Source organism: Periplaneta americana, chromosome 4 (assembly GCF_040183065.1).
Source record: "Periplaneta americana isolate PAMFEO1 chromosome 4, P.americana_PAMFEO1_priV1, whole genome shotgun sequence".
Lineage (NCBI taxonomy): Eukaryota > Metazoa > Arthropoda > Insecta > Blattodea > Blattidae > Periplaneta > Periplaneta americana.
The window spans coordinates 118,603,765-118,622,495 of record NC_091120.1 but is presented as its reverse complement, the minus strand read 5'-3'; the positions used below and the strand labels follow the sequence as shown (position 1 = coordinate 118,622,495).

The window sequence follows — 18,731 nt, the reverse complement described above, 5'->3', positions numbered from 1 at the left end:
CAAACAACATATCAGTCTGATCTCTGCATTTAACAGTAAATGAAGCATTGACAAGAAGTTGCTTACTTCGCTAACGTGTACAAGTTTATGAGAAAGTCTCAAATCTGTTGATCATAATTAAAGGAGGACTGACATTGAAAAATTACACTGGTTTATTAGTGTATTGAAAACTGTTGACGTCAGTGCATCTTCTTCATTCTGAAGTCTACATAAAGAGAAAAAAATGTATTCTATATAGCTTCGATAATGTTTAATACAATATTGAACAGTAAACTAATTTTATTTCATTCATAAATCGCGACCTTCTCTGAGAAAAATATTATCCTAAGCTCAAATAAGGTGTGTAAACTTCGGGAAAAATTCTTCTCTCATAAGATTCAGTTGGAAGAAGACAAAACATCAAAACAATTTTAATGAATAGACTGAGGCTCCTATATACCAACATGAATAAAGTGCTAGTAAATAGGTTACATTATTTTTATGGATAAAACTACGATACATAATTATAAAAATGGAGTAAACTTCCTAAAAGTTTATTATTTTCAGTTTCAGGAAGACATTTGCTATAACATATGTGTGATATGAATGACATAATGTGCACTTATATTTTAAACCTCAGCAAAAAATTGAAGATTACCATGGAAATTTTAATTATGAGAATTTTTAGAAGTGGATCAAAGAATATCTTCCTATTTTGCATGGAACGTCCTTGTGTGGACAGTGTCATATCTCAATCTAAAAATGTTCTGGCAGCAAATTAAATTGAAAAAAAAAAAAAAATACAATGTTGTGTTTTCTCACTCAACACTTCATACTTCATAATGAGGACATGTGGGAACCAGACTTTTATAATTTAATTGAACCTCATAAAACAATTTGAAAGTCATATTTGATATTTAGTTTCAGAGTTGAATTGATTTCTCCCATCGTGGTACCAGTTTCAGTATACCCTGTATGGCAGGCAGCTGTATTAATAATAATTCTTATGACTTATTATTAATAATTAATACATTTATTATGTAGTATTTCAGTCTACAACTTATTATGAAATAAAGAATTAAAATTCTATCTTTTCAACATACGTAGTGTTTCCACAAATATTTTCGATCTACTATAAGATCATCTTCAGGTGAGTTATCATATACAGAGTGCCCCAATAAAATGTATACATTCTTTGAATGACTATGATGTTAAGAATTATTATGATACAGAAAAGTTTCAAAATTAAAAATAATGTGAACCAATGTAGAAACCAACTATTTATTGAAAGTGTTCAAATTGTTGGCCATTGTGGTTTAGGCACAGCTGATAACGCTGACCGATGGAATCCAAAACGTTCCTAATCATTTTGATTGGTATTTGGGCACATTATCTTTCAATGGCTCCTCTCAACTCATTGATTATAACTGGTTTTGTGCTATAAACTTTGTGCTTGACATGTCCCCACAGAAAAAAGTCCATTGAAGCCAAATTCGGTGAGCAAGGGGAGTACTCGGTACTACCTCTTTGTCCTATCCATCTGTTCTGCAGGTGGCCGTTAAAATAGGCCCTCACATCGCGATGGTAGTGAGAAGTTGCTCCATCTTGCTGGAAGTACCATTCTTCATTCCTAAAGCTCTCTTGGATGCTTGGAATGGAGGATTCCTGTAGCAAGTTGAGGTAAATTGCACCAGTCACGGTACCATCAAAAAAGAAAGGTCCAATTAAACCAAATGCTGACAAACCACACCACACTGTAACTCCTGGTAAGTTCACATGGTCTTCCACTGTCACATGAGGATTGTTAGTTGCCCAGTAGGTGCAATTGTGACGATTAATTGAGCCATTTAATTTAAACATGGCCTCATCACTCCAAACAATCTTGTATGGAAATTGATTGTCCTATGAACATTTTGCTTGGAACCACTCACAAAATTCAATTCTCCAGTCATGATCGTCTTCATTGAGAGCATGGACGAATCCAGGAATACAACTTTTCCATTGAGCACGCTTCAAAATGTGATGGACACTTGATTTTGAAAGTCTTGTCTCACGAGTCGCTTGCCGAACAGATTTTCGAGGAGATTGCTGAAACCTTTGGATGACTTCTCTATCTCTTGTGTGGCTGATGGATGTTCGTGGTCTTTCGGAATTGTTCTTATGGACATTCTGAACAGTTCCTTCTTCTTCAAACTTATCGAGTAATTGTGAGTCGCGTTGGTGCATCTTTTCAAAACTCCATTCTATCATCTTTGCACTTCACTTATGTTCTCTGTCTTTCAATAGCACTTTAGAATGAATTTTCTTTCCTTGATGTTTAGTCTGACTTCAGCCATAATTTAAGCGGTCACACATGAAAAAATATTAAAAAGTGAGTTAGTTATGAGCTATTAAATAGTATATACATTTTTTGGGACACTGTATATGTAACATAAAATATGAACACAGGTGAATACAATGGAGTAATATAAGTGCAGATGTACGTAATGTAATGTTAGATTAAAAATGATGTGGAGAGTACTTTCGATATCATATTCTTTTGAAAAAAATAACACCTTCCTTCCGCTATTGAAATGTGAAATATATATACGGTTTATACATACTAGGTTCAAAAAGTTCCCGGAATTTGCTAGCATCATAGAAACAACGTACCTTAAACACTATTCTACAGCATTCCCTTCAAAATAGTTGCCTTCCGCAACAACACACTTTTGCCAACGCGTGTAGAGTTCCTGGAAGCAGGCCTGGAAGCCATTTTGTGAAACCCGTCTTAGTGCTCTCGTCGCGTTTGCGATAACCTCTTCAGCATTGAATCTCCGTCCTTTCAAATGACTTTTCAGACGGGGAAACAGAAAGTAATCAGGTGGTGAGAGATCAGGAGAGTATGGTGAGTGATCCAAAGCAGTTATGTTGTGCCTGGCAAGAAAATTCTTTACAATAATTGCGCGATGAGCAGGTGCATTGTCATGCATAAGGAACCAGTTGTTTTCTACCCACTTTTCTGGACGTTTCCTTCTCACTGCGTCCCAGAGGCGACGGAGGGTTTCTACGTACAATTCTTTCGTTACAGTACGACCTTCTGGAATGAACTCATGGTGCATGAGACCCTGAGAGTCGAAGAAAACTTCCAAAATAACTTTGCTTTAAGTGTGCTTAAATGCGACAGGCTCATGTCAGTAGATTTACTGGCATATGAAAGAACTCCTGCGTGACAAAATTCCGGCACATCCGGCGATGCTGATATAACCTCTGCAGTTGCGAGCGTCGTTAAATAAAACATAACATTTAAAATAACTTTGCCTTTGGAAGTGTCCCTAGGAAATTTTTGCTTCCGAGGAGATGTTTTCGATTTCCACTCAGATGACTGTCGTTTAGGGACTGGGTCGTACAAGTAGCACCAGTTTCATTTTGTTTAAGAAATCACCATCTTCATCAGCCATACTGATCATGTCCCCAGCAAAACACAGAACTTGATGTTTGTACTTTGCTCTGTGGACATAATTACAAAATGCGACGAACAAACAAAACACTATGATAAACAAATGCATACAACTCAAAACCAATAATTGCCATTATCAACAAACTTTAAGGAAATGACATCATGAATGTTACCAACAAAACAAATGTATAATATCCCTTGTTATATATTAATACGAAAAATGGTAGTAAAATTCCGGGAACTTTTCGAACCTAGTGGTATATTATTTCCATAAAGTATATATTATATGTTATAAACTCATCTTCCTGTTTTTTTCGGAAGAAGGATAAATCTGACCTTTTTTTCTTACAATATTTATAGTACCACAAATGTCTCCTGTCCCATGTTATTATTCAAATTATTGTATTTTAGCCATTTACAGTTCAGGTTGCGGATAGAGGAGACGATCTCCAGATATGGAGGGTAGCTGCAAATATATTGAATGAGCAGTCGTGGACAGCTGATAAGGGGTGGTCCTCCAGCTTGGGGGTTGGGCGAAGGGCTAACAACCCATCACCGTAAAAAACAGCTTGTTACGAAACCTAACTGTAAGCCTCGGAATTGGACTGATTCTCCGCCACGACCACAGCAAAGGAAAAAGGTTGTAAGATTTGGTACATGGAACGTAACTAGTCTTTATAGAACAGGAGGGGTAACATTAGTAGCAAAAGAACTAGCTAGATATAGAATAGACTTTGTGGGAGCACAAGAGGTTAGGTTAGATGGGAATGGCATATCACAAATGGGCGATTATTTACTGTATTATGAGGAAGGAAACGATAATCACCAATTAGGAACAGGATTCCTTGCACATAAAAGAATAAAATCAGCAGTAAAAAAGGTCGAATTTATCAGTGACAGGTTATCGTATTTAGTACTTAAGGGTAGATGGTGCGATATCGTAGTTATAAATGCTCACGCCCCTACAGAAGAGAAAGACGACCATATAAAGGATAGCTTCTATGAGGAATTGGAACACGCTTTTGATCAGTTACCTAGATATCACATGAAAGTTTTATTGGGGGATTTAAATGCTAAAGTAGGACGGGAGGATATTTTTAAACCAACAATTGGAAAAGAGAGCCTACACGTAAGTAGTAATGACAATGGAGTTAGGTTAGTCAACTTTGCCACATCAAAGAATTTAATTGTCAAGAGTACAACATTCCCCATAAGGATATACATAAATATACGTGGACTTCTCCAGACGGAATGACACATAACCAGATAGATCACATCTTGGTAGATAAAAGAAGGCACACTAGTATAGTAGACATTCGAACTTTCAGGGGGGCAGACTGTAATTCTAACCATTATTTGGTAATTGGAGAATTAAGAGAAAGACTATCAGTAGCCAAGCGAGTAGAGCAACAAGCTAATATTAGTAGATTCAATATTTTCAAATTAAAGGACGAGGAAACTAAGCAACGTTATCAGGTTGAAATTTCAAATAGGTTTGCTGCTTTAGCAACTGCTCACGAAGCTGAGGAAGAGTTAGATGTTAATAGCGTGTGGGATAATATCCGAGATAATATCAAAATTGCAGCTGAGCAGGGCATAGGTTATCATGAAACTAAGAAAAAGAAACCATGGTTTGATGAAGATTGTTCCATTGTAGTAGATAGTAGGAAACAGGCAAAATTGAAATTCTTACAAGATCCAATTGTGGAGAATAGAGATAATTATTTCAATGAAAGACGGGAAGCAAGTCGTACACTTGGGAATAAAAAGAGAGATTACTTGAAGGAAAAACTGAATGAGGTAGAAACAAATAGTAAGAATAAAAACAGTCGAGATTTATATAAGGGTATAAAGGAATTTTAAAAAGCGATATCAGGCAAGGGTAAACGTAATCAAGGATGAGAATGGTGACTTACTTGCAAACTCTCATTCAATCCTGAACAGATGGAAAAACTATTTTGGGCAACTACTAAATATACATAGGCCAAATAGAAATGAACAGGACGAAATTCAAATACAAACTGCTGAGCCATTCATACGGGAAACCACACTTTCTGAAGTCGAAATTGCGATAAAAATCTGAAAAAGTACAAGTCTCCAGGTATTGATCAAATTCCAGCAGAATTAATACAAGAGGGTGGAAGGGCATTATCTAGCGAAATTTATAAACTTGTACTTGCAATTTGGAAAAAGCAAATTGTACCAGAACAATGGAAAGAGTCCATAATCGTATCTATTTTTAAGAAGGGGGACAAGACTAACTGCAGTAACTTTCGAGGAATATCACTTTTGTTGACGTCGTACAAAATTTTGTCGAATATCCTTTTGAGAAGATTAACTCCATATGTAGATGAAATTATTGGGGATCATCAGTGTGGTTTTAGGCGTAATAGATCGACTATTGATCAGATTTTTTATATTCGACAGATATTGGAGAAAAAATGGGAGTATAAGGATACAGTACATCAGTTATTCATAGATTTCAAAAAGGCATATGACTCGGTTAAGAGAGAAGTTTTATATAATATTCTTATTGAATTTGGTATTCCCAAGAAACTAGTTCAATTAAAATGTGTCTTAGTGAAACTTACAGCAGAGTCCGTATAGGCCAGTTTCTATCTGATGCTTTTCCAATTCACTACGGGCTAAAGCAAGGAGATGCACTATCACCTTTACTTTTTAACTTCGCTCTAGAATATGCCATTAGGAAAGTTCAAGATAATAGACAGGGTTTGGAGTTGAATGGGTTACATCAGCTTCTTGTCTATGCGGACGACGTGAATATGCTAGGAGAAAATCCACAAACGATTAGGGAAAACGCGGAAATTCTAATTGAAGCAAGTAAAGCGATAGGTTTGGAAGTAAATCCCGAAAAGACTAAGTACTATATGATTATGTCTCGTGACGAGAATATTGTACGAAATGGAACTATAAAAATTGGAGATTTATCTTTCGAAGAGGTGGAAAAATTCAAATTTCTTGGAGCAACAGTAACAAATATAAATGACACTCGGGAGGAAATTTAACGCAGAATAAATATGGGAAATGCGTGTTATTCTGTTGAGAAGCTTTTGTCGTCTAGTCTTCTGTCAAAAAACCTGAAAGTCAGAATTTATAAAACAGTTATATTACCGGTTGTTCTGTATGGTTGTTGTGAAACTTGGACTCTCACTTTGAGAGAGGAACAGAGATCAAGGTTGTTTGAGAATAAGGTTCTTATGAAAATATTTGGGGCTAAGAGGGATGAAGTTGCAGGAGGATGGAGAAAGTTACACAACGCAGAGTTGCACGCATTGTATTCTTGACCTGGCATAATTAGGAACATAAAATCCAGACGTTTGAGATGGGCAGGACATGTAGCATGTATGGGCGTATCCAAAAATGCATATAGAGTATTAGTTGGGAGGTCGGAGGGAAAAAGACCTTTGGGGAGGCCGAGGCGTAGGTGGGAAGATAATATTAAAATGGATTTGAGGGAGGTGGGATATGATGGTAGAGACTGGATTAATCTTGCTCAGGATAGGGACCAATGGCGGGCTTATGTGAGGGCGACAATGAACCTCCGGGTTCCTTAAAAGCCAGTAAGTAAGTAAGTAAGCCATTTACAGTTATTATAACCGATAACGAACATTTCACAGTTTACACAACTTTTCACAACACAGCGAAATACGGCACAGTCAATGCCTTTTCAATCTAGACCAGGCCGTAATGTATGTTCGGGTTTTCTATTTCAGTGTATGTAGCTCAGTGAAATATTATATTATAATTTTATTGTGTATCATTGCTAAGTTTTATTTAGTGTAATGTGTCCATAAGTTCCGTTTACTTCTTGTTGCATAATATGTTGCAGGATTAATTACAAAACTGTGTTATTTTAATGTGAAGAGAATTTTACGCTTTAACATAATCTGTTCGCATCAACATTTTAAGTTTAGAATGGAAGCTATTTTGAGGTTCAATAAAAACGAATTTATATTGTGATTTTAATTTAGCACATCTATCTTTCTTAATTGGAGACAGAAAATTTACCATATCACTCCTATGAAATTAGTGTACGTACGATTGTGTTACTTCGTCTCTTAGATAGTATAAAAAATATAATAATTCAGTACGTACTCAATTTTAGTATTAAAATACAGACAAATAGAATGTGAGCCGTGCCTACTACCACGGCCGTTTACCTAGTACGTCACTTCATCCGTCAGAGCGCTCTCAGACGTCACAGAATAGATAGCGCTATCAATCCCTTCATTTGTTCTTTCCAAATAATCCTATTGGCCGGGTCATTAAGTCTCACGAGGATAGAGGGGGAGAGAGTTTACCTGTTTTAACGGAGATACACGGAACGTCACTTGGGTTCCGGTACGCGGCAGATACACTTAACAAGATTTAGGCTCTCGTACGCGGGAGATATTCGGAAACACTTGGCTCTGATACAAGCTCTCGTACGCGACAGAAACATTTAACAAGATTTAGCATTTTGGTACGCGGCAGATATAGACAACGTGACTCGGGCTTTGTACGTGTTGGAGATAGATCAGTGGAGTAGTTAAATTGCGTCGTGTGTGTTTGGGATTTTAGTGGATCGTAGTTTGAAATATCGCTTGCTAGTGATACGTCTTGGGGGCAAGTTTTAGTATTTGCATCGAGTAACATATTTGTGAGATATATGTGTTTGAGGTATATTGTATTGGGAATTATGTAAGGAGACATGATTTGAAATGTGAGTTCATGTTCCGAGACAGTTAGAGTGATAAGGCAGCGATTACGGTCTCACATATGGTTTTAGTGTTTTCCCTGCTCCATTTTGATTGTTGCTTTCCTTCGCCGCTATTTTCTCATCATGTGCGTCGAGTTTAGTTGCTATTTAAATGATCCTTGAAATTGGAATTATCGTCCGTTACTTATTACGTGCATGTCTCCATCCCTCTCTCTCTCCGTTGGGTATTCATTTTGTAAAGTGCAGAGATTTGTGTTAGTGCTATTTGCACAGTTTATGTGAGCAATATGTGCAATGGGTAATGTATAGTGATCTGTCATGTAATGCCTTATGCTGGGTAGAGTTTCTCTTATTGAGTGTACATGTATTTTTAGTTTGGTTAGTCAGACTGAGTGGTATCTATGGTCGAATGGATCATGTATTAAGTTAATGTGCTGGTTGGGTGTTGTGTTCAGATTCATACTCAGATAGTTTATATATATATATATTTAGAGAGTGGTTCATGAACATATGGTTAATAGGTTAGTCACTGATGGTCGAGAGACGGCCATATTAGATGATTTAATCACTTATAAGTGTGTTGGCCTCAGCCTTGTGATACATGATTTACATATCCTGGGGATATCATTTCAGATTAGTTTCTCCTATTTTCACTCATCTATTTCATGTTTATTGTTATTTCATTTTTCATTTATGTACATTGTTACTTATTATTGTTAATTATATTTGTTTTACAAATTCACACTATTCATTCTAAAAGTCTTCCACTGCGCACATCCAATCCTTTCAATGTGCCGTCCACCTGGCGAAAGCAGCCAATATAAGAAAGATAAAGAGGAGGAGTGGATGATCGTACCACCTCACAAATGTGACGGGTGTCATACATGACATTATGTTTAATTATAATGTATAATTGCGAATATAGGAATATAAGTTAAATAAAGTAAACATAACCTATACTTTCCATATGACATAACATAGACTCAGTGGAAAGTTCAGTACTGCTAGAGGAGTGTAAAATGTAACTACAAAGTTCCTGAAATATGAATGAAGTTATTTGGCATTTAAATCAGATTTCAGACCATTGAATGAGGGTGAACAGTCATATTACTAAAACATTGATATACTTATATTTGATGTCATGACGTGTGTAATATTTGTGTGTATAATGTCTCTATAAATTACGTATTTTAATGTGATTTAATTGTAAAAGTAGTCTTAATTACACTTCCTGCATAATGGGCGACTGCAAATTCTCTAAAACACAACACATAATGAACAATATCATCAACATACTACCTCTGATTGAGGTTCTGGCTGATATGTACATCTGTTATCAGGCTGTACATCTCACTTGACGATATGTGTCAGAGGAAGAACAATATTGTTTGTATGCATATGAAGTCTGACTAGTGTAATTTGTAGCTAGTCGGCGATATATGCAATGGAAGGGAAAAGGAACTGACCACTCTACCCCATGATATTCTGGTCTAGTTGCCTCATAATGGTGCCTTGTTGGTATCACTTATGAGGTTTAGACTTCTCTTTGGACAGTTGAATAAACAACAAGATCAACATGAGGAAGCAGTTCAATTGATAGTTTGTGTAAAATGTTGTACTGTATATTTTAATTCGCTTAATGCACCTTTCAACATGAATTCGAACACTGACAACGCTGTAAGTATTTATTTTGATGTACCGAAGTACATATGATATTTCCATGCATATATTCTGCTTTCTCAGATGATGAGAGAGAGATGGAACGGAGAAAAATTCTCTCCGGCGCCGGGATTTGAACCCGGGTTTTCAGCTCTCCGTGCTGATGCTTTAACCACTAAGCCACGCCGGATACAATCCCGACACCGTTGAGAATCGTCTCAGATTAAGCTCCATCTCTTGGGTTCCCTCTAGTGGCCGCCCTCTGCACTACGTCATAGATGTCTATGCACGCAGGACCGAAGTCCATACATGTGTAGAGGTGCACTCAGATGAGTGACTGGTTGGCCGGGGTCCGACGGTATGGGCGCCGTCTTTAAATCACAAAGTGATTTATTACGCATATCATATTTATGTTGATGTACCGAAGTACATATGATATTTCCATGCAGATATTCTGCTTTCTCAAATGATGAGAGAGAGATGGAACGGAGAAAAATTCTCTCCGGCGCCGGGATTTGAACCCGGGTTTTCAGCTCTCCGTGCTGATGCTTTAACCACTAAGCCACGCCGGATACAATCCCGACAATCCGGCGTGGCTTAGTGGTTAAAGCATCAGCACGGAGAGCTGAAAACCCGGGTTCAAATCCCGGCGCCGGAGAGAATTTTTCTCCGTTCCATCTCTCTCTCATCATCTGAGAAAGCAGAATATCTGCATGGAAATATCATATGTACTTCGGTACATCAAAATAAATATGATATGCGTAATAAATCACTTTGTGATTTAAAGACGGCGCCCATACCGTCGGACCCCGGCCAACCAGTCACTCATCTGAGTGCACCTCTACACATGTATGGACTTCGGTCCTGCGTGCATAGACATCCATGACGTAGTGCAGAGGGCGGCCACTAGAGGGAACCCAAGAGATGGAGCTTAATCTGAGACGATTCTCAACGGTGTCGGGATTGTATCCGGCGTGGCTTAGTGGTTAAAGCATCAGCACGGAGAGCTGAAAACCCGGGTTCAAATCCCGGCGCCGGAGAGAATTTTTCTCCGTTCCATCTCTCTCTCATCATCTGAGAAAGCAGAATATCTGCATGGAAATATCATATGTACTTCGGTACATCAAAATAAATATGATATGCGTAATAAATCACTTTGTGATTTAAAGACGGCGCCCATACCGTCGGACCCCGGCCAACCAGTCACTCATCTGAGTGCACCTCTACACATGTATGGACTTCGGTCCTGCGTGCATAGACATCTATGACGTAGTGCAGAGGGCGGCCACTAGAGGGAACCCAAGAGATGGAGCTTAATCTGAGACGATTCTCAACGGTGTCGGGATTGTATCCGGCGTGGCTTAGTGGTTAAAGCATCAGCACGGAGAGCTGAAAACCCGGGTTCAAATCCCGGCGCCGGAGAGAATTTTTCTCCGTTCCATCTCTCTCTCATCACGCTGTAAGTAGTTTCGACTTCTTCAGCTGTTAATTTACCATCGTGCAGATACGGTGGAGTAACAACAATGATCCCTTTATCTGAGAGGTTTGTTATTATTCCGGAAAACCTGACTTCATCGCCACCTTCTAATAAAGTCAATAATCCGCAATCAGTTGTTATGAATGTGTCACTCGATCTTCCTCGGTAGCATTTAGATTTGAAGGCCATCATCTGATCCACGTTGGGTGGCTGTTCCACTTCTAAACAATTAATTGTCACTCTACATTTTTCAATATTGCAGGCATTGTTTCCCGAATACTTTCTCTACTAGGCCAAAACCCAAAATTATAGTAACCATTGTGGATGTCAACAACATTAAAGTGGCGGTAAAAATACATCATAATTATAATTGTACGATTAACTCCGAACATCACCCTCATAGCAGAATACGACAATCCAGTTTTCATTTTAATTGAAAAATATGAGTAGACGATTTTCTTTACTAATCTTACTCTTTGACAGAATTTTACGAAAGCTTTCGATGTGAAATTCACTAATAAAAATGGCAAAAATAATATGTATGGTCTACATCTTGGGGTGTTTCGACTATCTATTGTAGCTATTTTTGGGTTAAATGATAGAACTGGAAATATTTCTTATTATGATTCTACGGATATGATTGTGTTTCAATTGGCAGCAATTTTAACAATATATATATTCGAAACTACAAATGTCACTCCCGTTAAGTGTGGTAGTTCTGTCTCATATTTTATTGTAGAATAATTTCGGAAACCTTGCATTTCATTAAACATATCATCTATTCCTGAACACTTGTCATAACATTTCTTAATTATGTGACTTCAGTTCGGCATGTAATGGAATAGACACTTGAGTAGACACTTCACACAATTCAATTGTGAAAGAGAAAACAAAATCACTAAGAATGGTTTCATTTACTTCTGCCTGTATGGCTACTTCATTTTTCGAAATAACATTTGTTGAGCATTCGCCTTCCATAAAACTTAAATTTTCATCTTTTCTTCTTCTTTATGCGTCTCTTTCGTACTTTTCCGGAGCTAGTTGAGATGAGGCAGTCTTTTTCTTGTAATCTTTTATAAAAATACTGGGAACGGTATGCTAGTTTTGGGGGTGTTCTGATCTCGTTCCCAATAAAATGAATACCGCAAATTCTTGCTGCGGGTATTGGTTTCCAAGGTGAACCATCAGCACTTGAAATCAAGAATTAAGTATCGATATGAATACATTTAAAAATAAGTATATTATTCTGTGGTCTGTTGGTCAGCATGCTGGCTTCCAGATCAGGAGGTCCCGGGTTCGATTCCCGGGCTCGGCGCTCGGTGAATTTTTCTTGAAGAAGAGGAATTCCCTGGGTGTCTAGAGTCTGGAAATTTGTATGAATGTGAGTGTGCCGGGTTTAATATTAATTAACCAATCATCACAAATATAAAAATACATCAGGACTGTTGCTGTGCAGTAACTTGAACACACGTTTCAGCGTCACATTGTTGACAAGTAACTCCATCTGTTAGCACAACCATAAAGCATCTAGTAGATGCTATAGAGTTACCAACAACGAAAAAAAAAAGTATATTATTATTTATTGTTGCTAATATTATACATAATATATATGTAAAGAACTCAGTAATTATGTATTTTTTTATATCAGGCCTAGTAATAATACTATGATTACAAGCAGTGTAGCCTTATTTACTTTCGTCTGCGTACTGCATGGATCCACAATTAGCGTCGTTGCGCTTCAGTTTTCTGTTTTGGGAGTGAATAAAAACAATATCGGTTGGTGTGTTCCTATAAGCATTACTACACTCAAGAATACAGCAATTTGCATTACCTTTCCGCTTTTTAGGGTCATCCATATTTCTAATCATTTAACCTGAGATGTTAAGTATATTCATACGCTTCAAGCACAACTCTATCTCTGCTGTCCTGCAGTTAGTAGCAACAGTCGCCACCAGACGAGCTTGCACGGTGCCTATAGCAGAGTCCGTGGATATACAGAGTAGCGCAATCACCGAGTCGGCCGCCATTGTTAGTCCTTTTGAACACGCTAGGGATAGGAATATTTGAAGTAAAACTCAGATATTTTTAATTTGAGGGGCAAAAACGTCTAAAGGATCTTCTCACATTATAGAATATTATTGTCAGTCAACATATTAATGTATAAAAACTTCATTTAATAATTATTACAGCATAAATACGCATTTAAGTGTTCAATACACTCCTTCATAAACATCACAGTTATAGGTATTACAGCAGCATGAACGTAATAAATTACAAGTAACAAATGAAAACAACAATTTTGCAAATAAAATAACAATAAATCTAAACATTTCCAACTGCACTCCTCGTGCAAACTCTCCGGCTTCCGCATATAAGGGCACACTATACTGAAATTTCTCGAAGTTTATTAGTTTTAAGAGTTCACAACAGTGGAACTAATAACTACCATACTTATGAAGCTAGATTCACCAAATTTTGATTTCTGGTATATCTGCTTATTAGTGACAAGTGTACAAAATTGCATCTGCCTATGATACGTGGTTCGCAGTTTATTAATTATTGTATTAAAATATTGAACCGCTTTATATAAAAAGTCGCACTATAATTGACATTATTCTTAAGTGATTTTCACTTACATGGCTCCTTACATACATGGAATCAAAGCTTACTATAAGGTTTTTCTGTAAAATTAATAAGTAAATTGCTAGAATTTTTAGTAAATAAAAGAATTAATAGTCATAAAAATTCCTAGTAATTTGCCCATTCGCTGTACAGAAAATTCCAATAGTAATGTTTGTTCCAATGTATATAAAGAATCTTATAAGTGAATATCAATGAAAAATAATGTAAATTGTGACGCAAGGGACTTTTTGCATTAAGCAGTACACTATATAATTAAGTTATTAATAAAGTGAAAACCACTTATCATAGAGAGAGGCGAAAGTTTGTACATGTGTTATTATCAACCAGATATACTAGTGATAAACATTTTGTGAGTTTAGCTTTAAAAGTATGGAAGTTGGTAATATCATTACAATGTCCCCAAGGATACACTGATGTGAGATTTTGTCATTTTTGGTAAAAAAAAAATCGTTTCTTTGTTTCCATCTTTAAAAATTCATTTATGATCTAAAGATGCCCTCTGCCAATTTTCATGATCATACGACCGGTCTATCAGCTGTTTAGGGTCACATTTTAAACGACTGCGGGCTCTGACTGTTAATTTAAATTCTCCGTCCACGACCTCCACTCTGAATTCTGCGACCATTTTGGAAATTACGCTATATTTCATACATTATTTATTATATTAGATTTCCGATTGAGCCAGTGTAGCTTCTTGACTTCTCGAAATATTTCTTCATAGAATCCAACAGGTGTTAGACCTACTTCAAAGGCTGCTTTCCTTTAAAAGATATTCAGTTACAAAGGAGAGCATAACTCTTATCTAAAGGAAAATTCCACTTGTTGCTAGTAGCCATAACAACGTGTTTTCCATGCTTGGTTTTTGTTTGTGATACAAGAAATATTTGCAAGTTTCTAACAGTTTTATTGTTAGTGTTATAATAGTGTCTATAGTCCAAAGTGATTTGTAAATAATATTTATCTATTATAGTGTTTTCATAAGATTACATAATTTTTAGTCATCTTCATTTACTAGTGTAGGTTAGGTGTGCACAGCGTGGTAGTGTATATAAGGATAAGTTCTGTATATAATATGATAGTTCTATTTGTTTCAAAATGTCTAGAAAATAAAAAAGACAGAGACCTGGTTAATTATTATTATCCCAAACTTTTGAAGTCAATTTTCTCAACTTCAATTTTCTGTAAATTCTGCATTGCTAAAAATGCTACTCTTTCTACAAATTCTGTACTACATGCATGATTTTTTGTAGAGGTTTTTGAATATGTTCTTAACAAAACTTACTATCAGTATTATACCTAACACTCTTTTTTTTTGTTCTTGTTGTTTAGTCAATTGTCCGAAGACAGATTTGAACCTCATAAATATCACCAATAAGGCATCACTCATGAGAAAACTAAGCCAGGAGATAATGGGGTAGGGTGGCAAGTTTCTTTTCCCCTCCAATGCATACTTCGCCGATTAGCTACATATTCCACTAATCACACTTCAGATACTTACAAACAATTGTCTTCCTCTGACACATATCGTCAAGTGAGATGTACTGCCTGATTATATATTCCATGCATATCAGCCAGAAGAGGTATTTTTTAATATTAATTTTTTTACGCTGGAGTTGAATTTTTCTGTTTTTATACTTTTGGTGCATTAAATATGTTTAATTATTTTTTAGTAAAATAAAGAGGAAAATTGTATAGTAAGTTTCGTTTCTGAAGGTCTGACACGTACAGTATGTAGACAAAAATTCTGGCCAAAATAGTAGCAATTTTTGAAAACCTAAATTTGCACAATTTAAAATTACAAATTAAAAGTACAAAATTTCATAGATCTACTTAGAATAGTTTAGAAAATTGAAATTTCACATCAGTGTAACCTTAATAGGGTTTCTAGTTTCTACGGTCTTTGTATTTTCTAATCAAGCCAAACAATACAATCTTGTCTCAAGAATAAATTCAGAACTTCACAAATATATTAAGTCATTCTTGCAAATAGCAAATAGGATTAAATTCAAAAATTCTTGATTTGAAAGGGAGAAGATGGTAAAAATTTGACACTGATACTAATTGGTACGTGACTTTCATTTGTTTTATGTAGAAATATCATTGCTGAATCAACTTAAATTCTAGATTAGTTTTATAAAAATATTTTGGGGCCCAAATTTTGAAAAAATAAATATCAAAATACAGTCATTCATTAATCTCACAATGTATGCTCGCTTAGGTAGCGGATCGTTCCTTTTTATATTTATAGTCACTTCTTTCCTTTTTCCTTATTTCTTTCACCTTGTCACAGAGAAAACAAATGTGCGCTTTTTTCAGTTCTCTGTGAACAGTTCTGAACACAGTGGCATTGTATTTTTTCGCATTTAAATTATATTTTTTCCCTATGCAACTGTATACTGCACAGCGCGCGCTGGACTAACAATGGCGGATTTGTCGGCATTTGTCGGCTCAAACGATTGCGGTACTCTGGATATCCACGGACTCTGGCCTATAGCAAAACTGTTTTGTCCCGAGACTCTCATCTAAGTCACGTAATCTGCTTCAATATATTTGCGCAAATATACCTTGTAGCTAACAATGGTGCTATCTCTCAGTAATGTTGAGAACGAAGGAAATACTGTAGAGAGAGAAAATAAACAAATTTCTCCCTCCGACACCACACACCAACGTCGTGTTCTTATGTTGGCGAGATTGTGTATTTACTTAAATTTGGTGCTAAACGTAACGGCACGGTTCAAAGATACCGTGGGAATTCTCCAGTTTAGCCAGTGGCGGCTCCTGCATATTTCTTAAGAGGAGGAAAGAAGTTAACAGCACCAAATGACACCTTCTTGAATGAAACATGTTACAAATTAGCCTACATGCATAATGTAGTCTAAGACCAGGTAGTGTTGGGGTTGACCTTCCCTTCTGCATAGCAAAAATCTTTTCTTGTAAACTGAGTTTCCTAAATTGTCCAAAATATATTATGTTTTCACTTCTGTTCATTGTTGAATAATTGCGCAAATTAACACTTATAAGGAAATTCACAACCTCGAAGCATTTTTCGCGCACACTACAGTATCACACGTGTTGGAAGAGACTAGCTACTAACTCGTAACCGGAACCGTTTTACGGAAATGGGAATGGGAAATAATCTGAGGAAAGCGAGAACACTGCACCCACCCACGTGGTCTGTGTTGCCACATGTACATTTTACAAGTTCAGTATCACATGCTTTTGAAGAATGTCAGTTCTTGTAAAGTCATACTACCATTATTGTTCAAAGCTGCCGGTGGCCGATTAATTTTTTTATGTTAAAATGTTGTAGTTTGGAGTACCTACTTTCAGTTTCAAATATATTTGTACAAAACTGACAACTTGGCTGTTGCACTGTCTGGTAAACAATGAATGGAAGTGAATTTCAGGGGCCGACGGTAAGTAACTATAACGTCATTGGGGCCAACTACGTAGAACTACTTCCGCTTTGTTTTACATAAACCCGACTTTAACTTTCAAATATCCACGAAAGTTTCAAACCATGAATAGTAGCCTATATAAAGTGCAATGAATAATATTTTTGATTTATAACTAAAAAAAAAAGTTTACATGATTCTTTCATAGCACTGCGTTAAAACTGTTTTTGCTGTGCCTCCTCCGTGTCAGACCAGCAAGTTACTGTGCATTTGAAATAGGGAACTATGTTGCTCTTTTAACAATAGCTCTTGGAAGAAATATATTTAAAGGACCTTTGTATATTGCAACTCAGCAGGTACAGAATTATAAGCTTTAAACCACCACCGCGTCTTGATTGACAGTTACCGCGTGTCGCTGGGCTCGTGCAAACGTATTAAGGGCTCCCCAAACCAACGCGAAATATTCGCAGGCGTGGCGGCGACGAATATTTCGCGTATACAGCGGCAACGAAATTCGCACGTTACCCACACCGACGCGAAATATTCGCAGCGCTGAAGGGAGACCAAATTTCGCGTATGCAGAGAAATATCATGTCATAGCCCCTATGATAGTCAATCAATGGCACTGTTATTTTTATGATTGTCTGAGGAAAGCATGGAACAAATTTTGAAATCAAAATTGTTTTTAAAACGCGGGGAAAAAAAATATACTAATTAGGAAGTGATCTGTTCAAAATAGGCATTTAGACCTTCAGAAGTGGTTAGCGGTAAACTTTTTTATTTTTCACGTTAGATGGGGGGTCAAAGCGAATGAAATGTTGAGAAAGAATGGAAATTACTTTTAAAAGTTGCCGCTATTCAAAATCTTTACTGGTTTTCAAGTTACGGCGAGTTAAAGAAAAGAGGATTTTTTACTTGGCGAAGAACTCAAGACAACCTCTTGTCTGCTAATACAGAAATCTTTGCTCTGATTTCAAATCCGCTTACAAAATACTTCCATCGCTTAAATTGTTTTAATTACTCGTATGTGTTTTGAAATGTAATAATAAATATTAAAATAAATGTAATTAAAATATAAATAATGCAGTTAAAAAAATGTAATCACAATATTAAAATAAATGTAATTACAATATTAAAATAAATATAACTGAAATATTTGAATACATTTAATTAAATTATTAAAAGAAAAGAATCAAAATGGCGAACGTTGGTACCTAGTATTTAGCCTTAGATGTTGTGCTTGAGGTTGCAAACGTTGTCAAAGAACTTAGAGCTCTGGAGGAGAGAACACATAAAAAAAAGAAAGAAGTGTGGCTGAGAAAATGAAGTCCACGTAGAAAAATACAAAAGTGCATCAGAAACAAGAAGTTAAAGATATCTGAAAAGATAAATTACCTATGAAACGAATATTCAGAGAAT

The 18,731-nt window shown here is 36.3% G+C and overlaps 1 long non-coding RNA gene and 5 other non-coding genes across 6 annotated transcripts in view; 3 read left to right on the top strand and 3 right to left on the bottom strand.

Moving 5' to 3' along the window:
- Nucleotides 1-18,731, bottom strand: part of LOC138698140 (uncharacterized) — a 56,165-nt gene that overhangs the window by 14,104 nt on the left and 23,330 nt on the right. The window lies entirely within an intron of this gene.
- On the bottom strand, nt 9,916-9,987 carry TRNAS-GGA (transfer RNA serine (anticodon GGA)). The gene has a single exon. It is a non-coding gene; the product is annotated as a tRNA-Ser (tRNA).
- On the bottom strand, nt 10,298-10,369 carry TRNAS-GGA (transfer RNA serine (anticodon GGA)). Its single transcript has one exon. It is a non-coding gene; the product is annotated as a tRNA-Ser (tRNA).
- On the top strand, nt 10,384-10,455 carry TRNAS-GGA (transfer RNA serine (anticodon GGA)). The gene has a single exon. It is a non-coding gene; the product is annotated as a tRNA-Ser (tRNA).
- TRNAS-GGA (transfer RNA serine (anticodon GGA)) lies at nt 10,766-10,837 on the top strand. Its single transcript has one exon. It is a non-coding gene; the product is annotated as a tRNA-Ser (tRNA).
- On the top strand, nt 11,148-11,219 carry TRNAS-GGA (transfer RNA serine (anticodon GGA)). The gene has a single exon. It is a non-coding gene; the product is annotated as a tRNA-Ser (tRNA).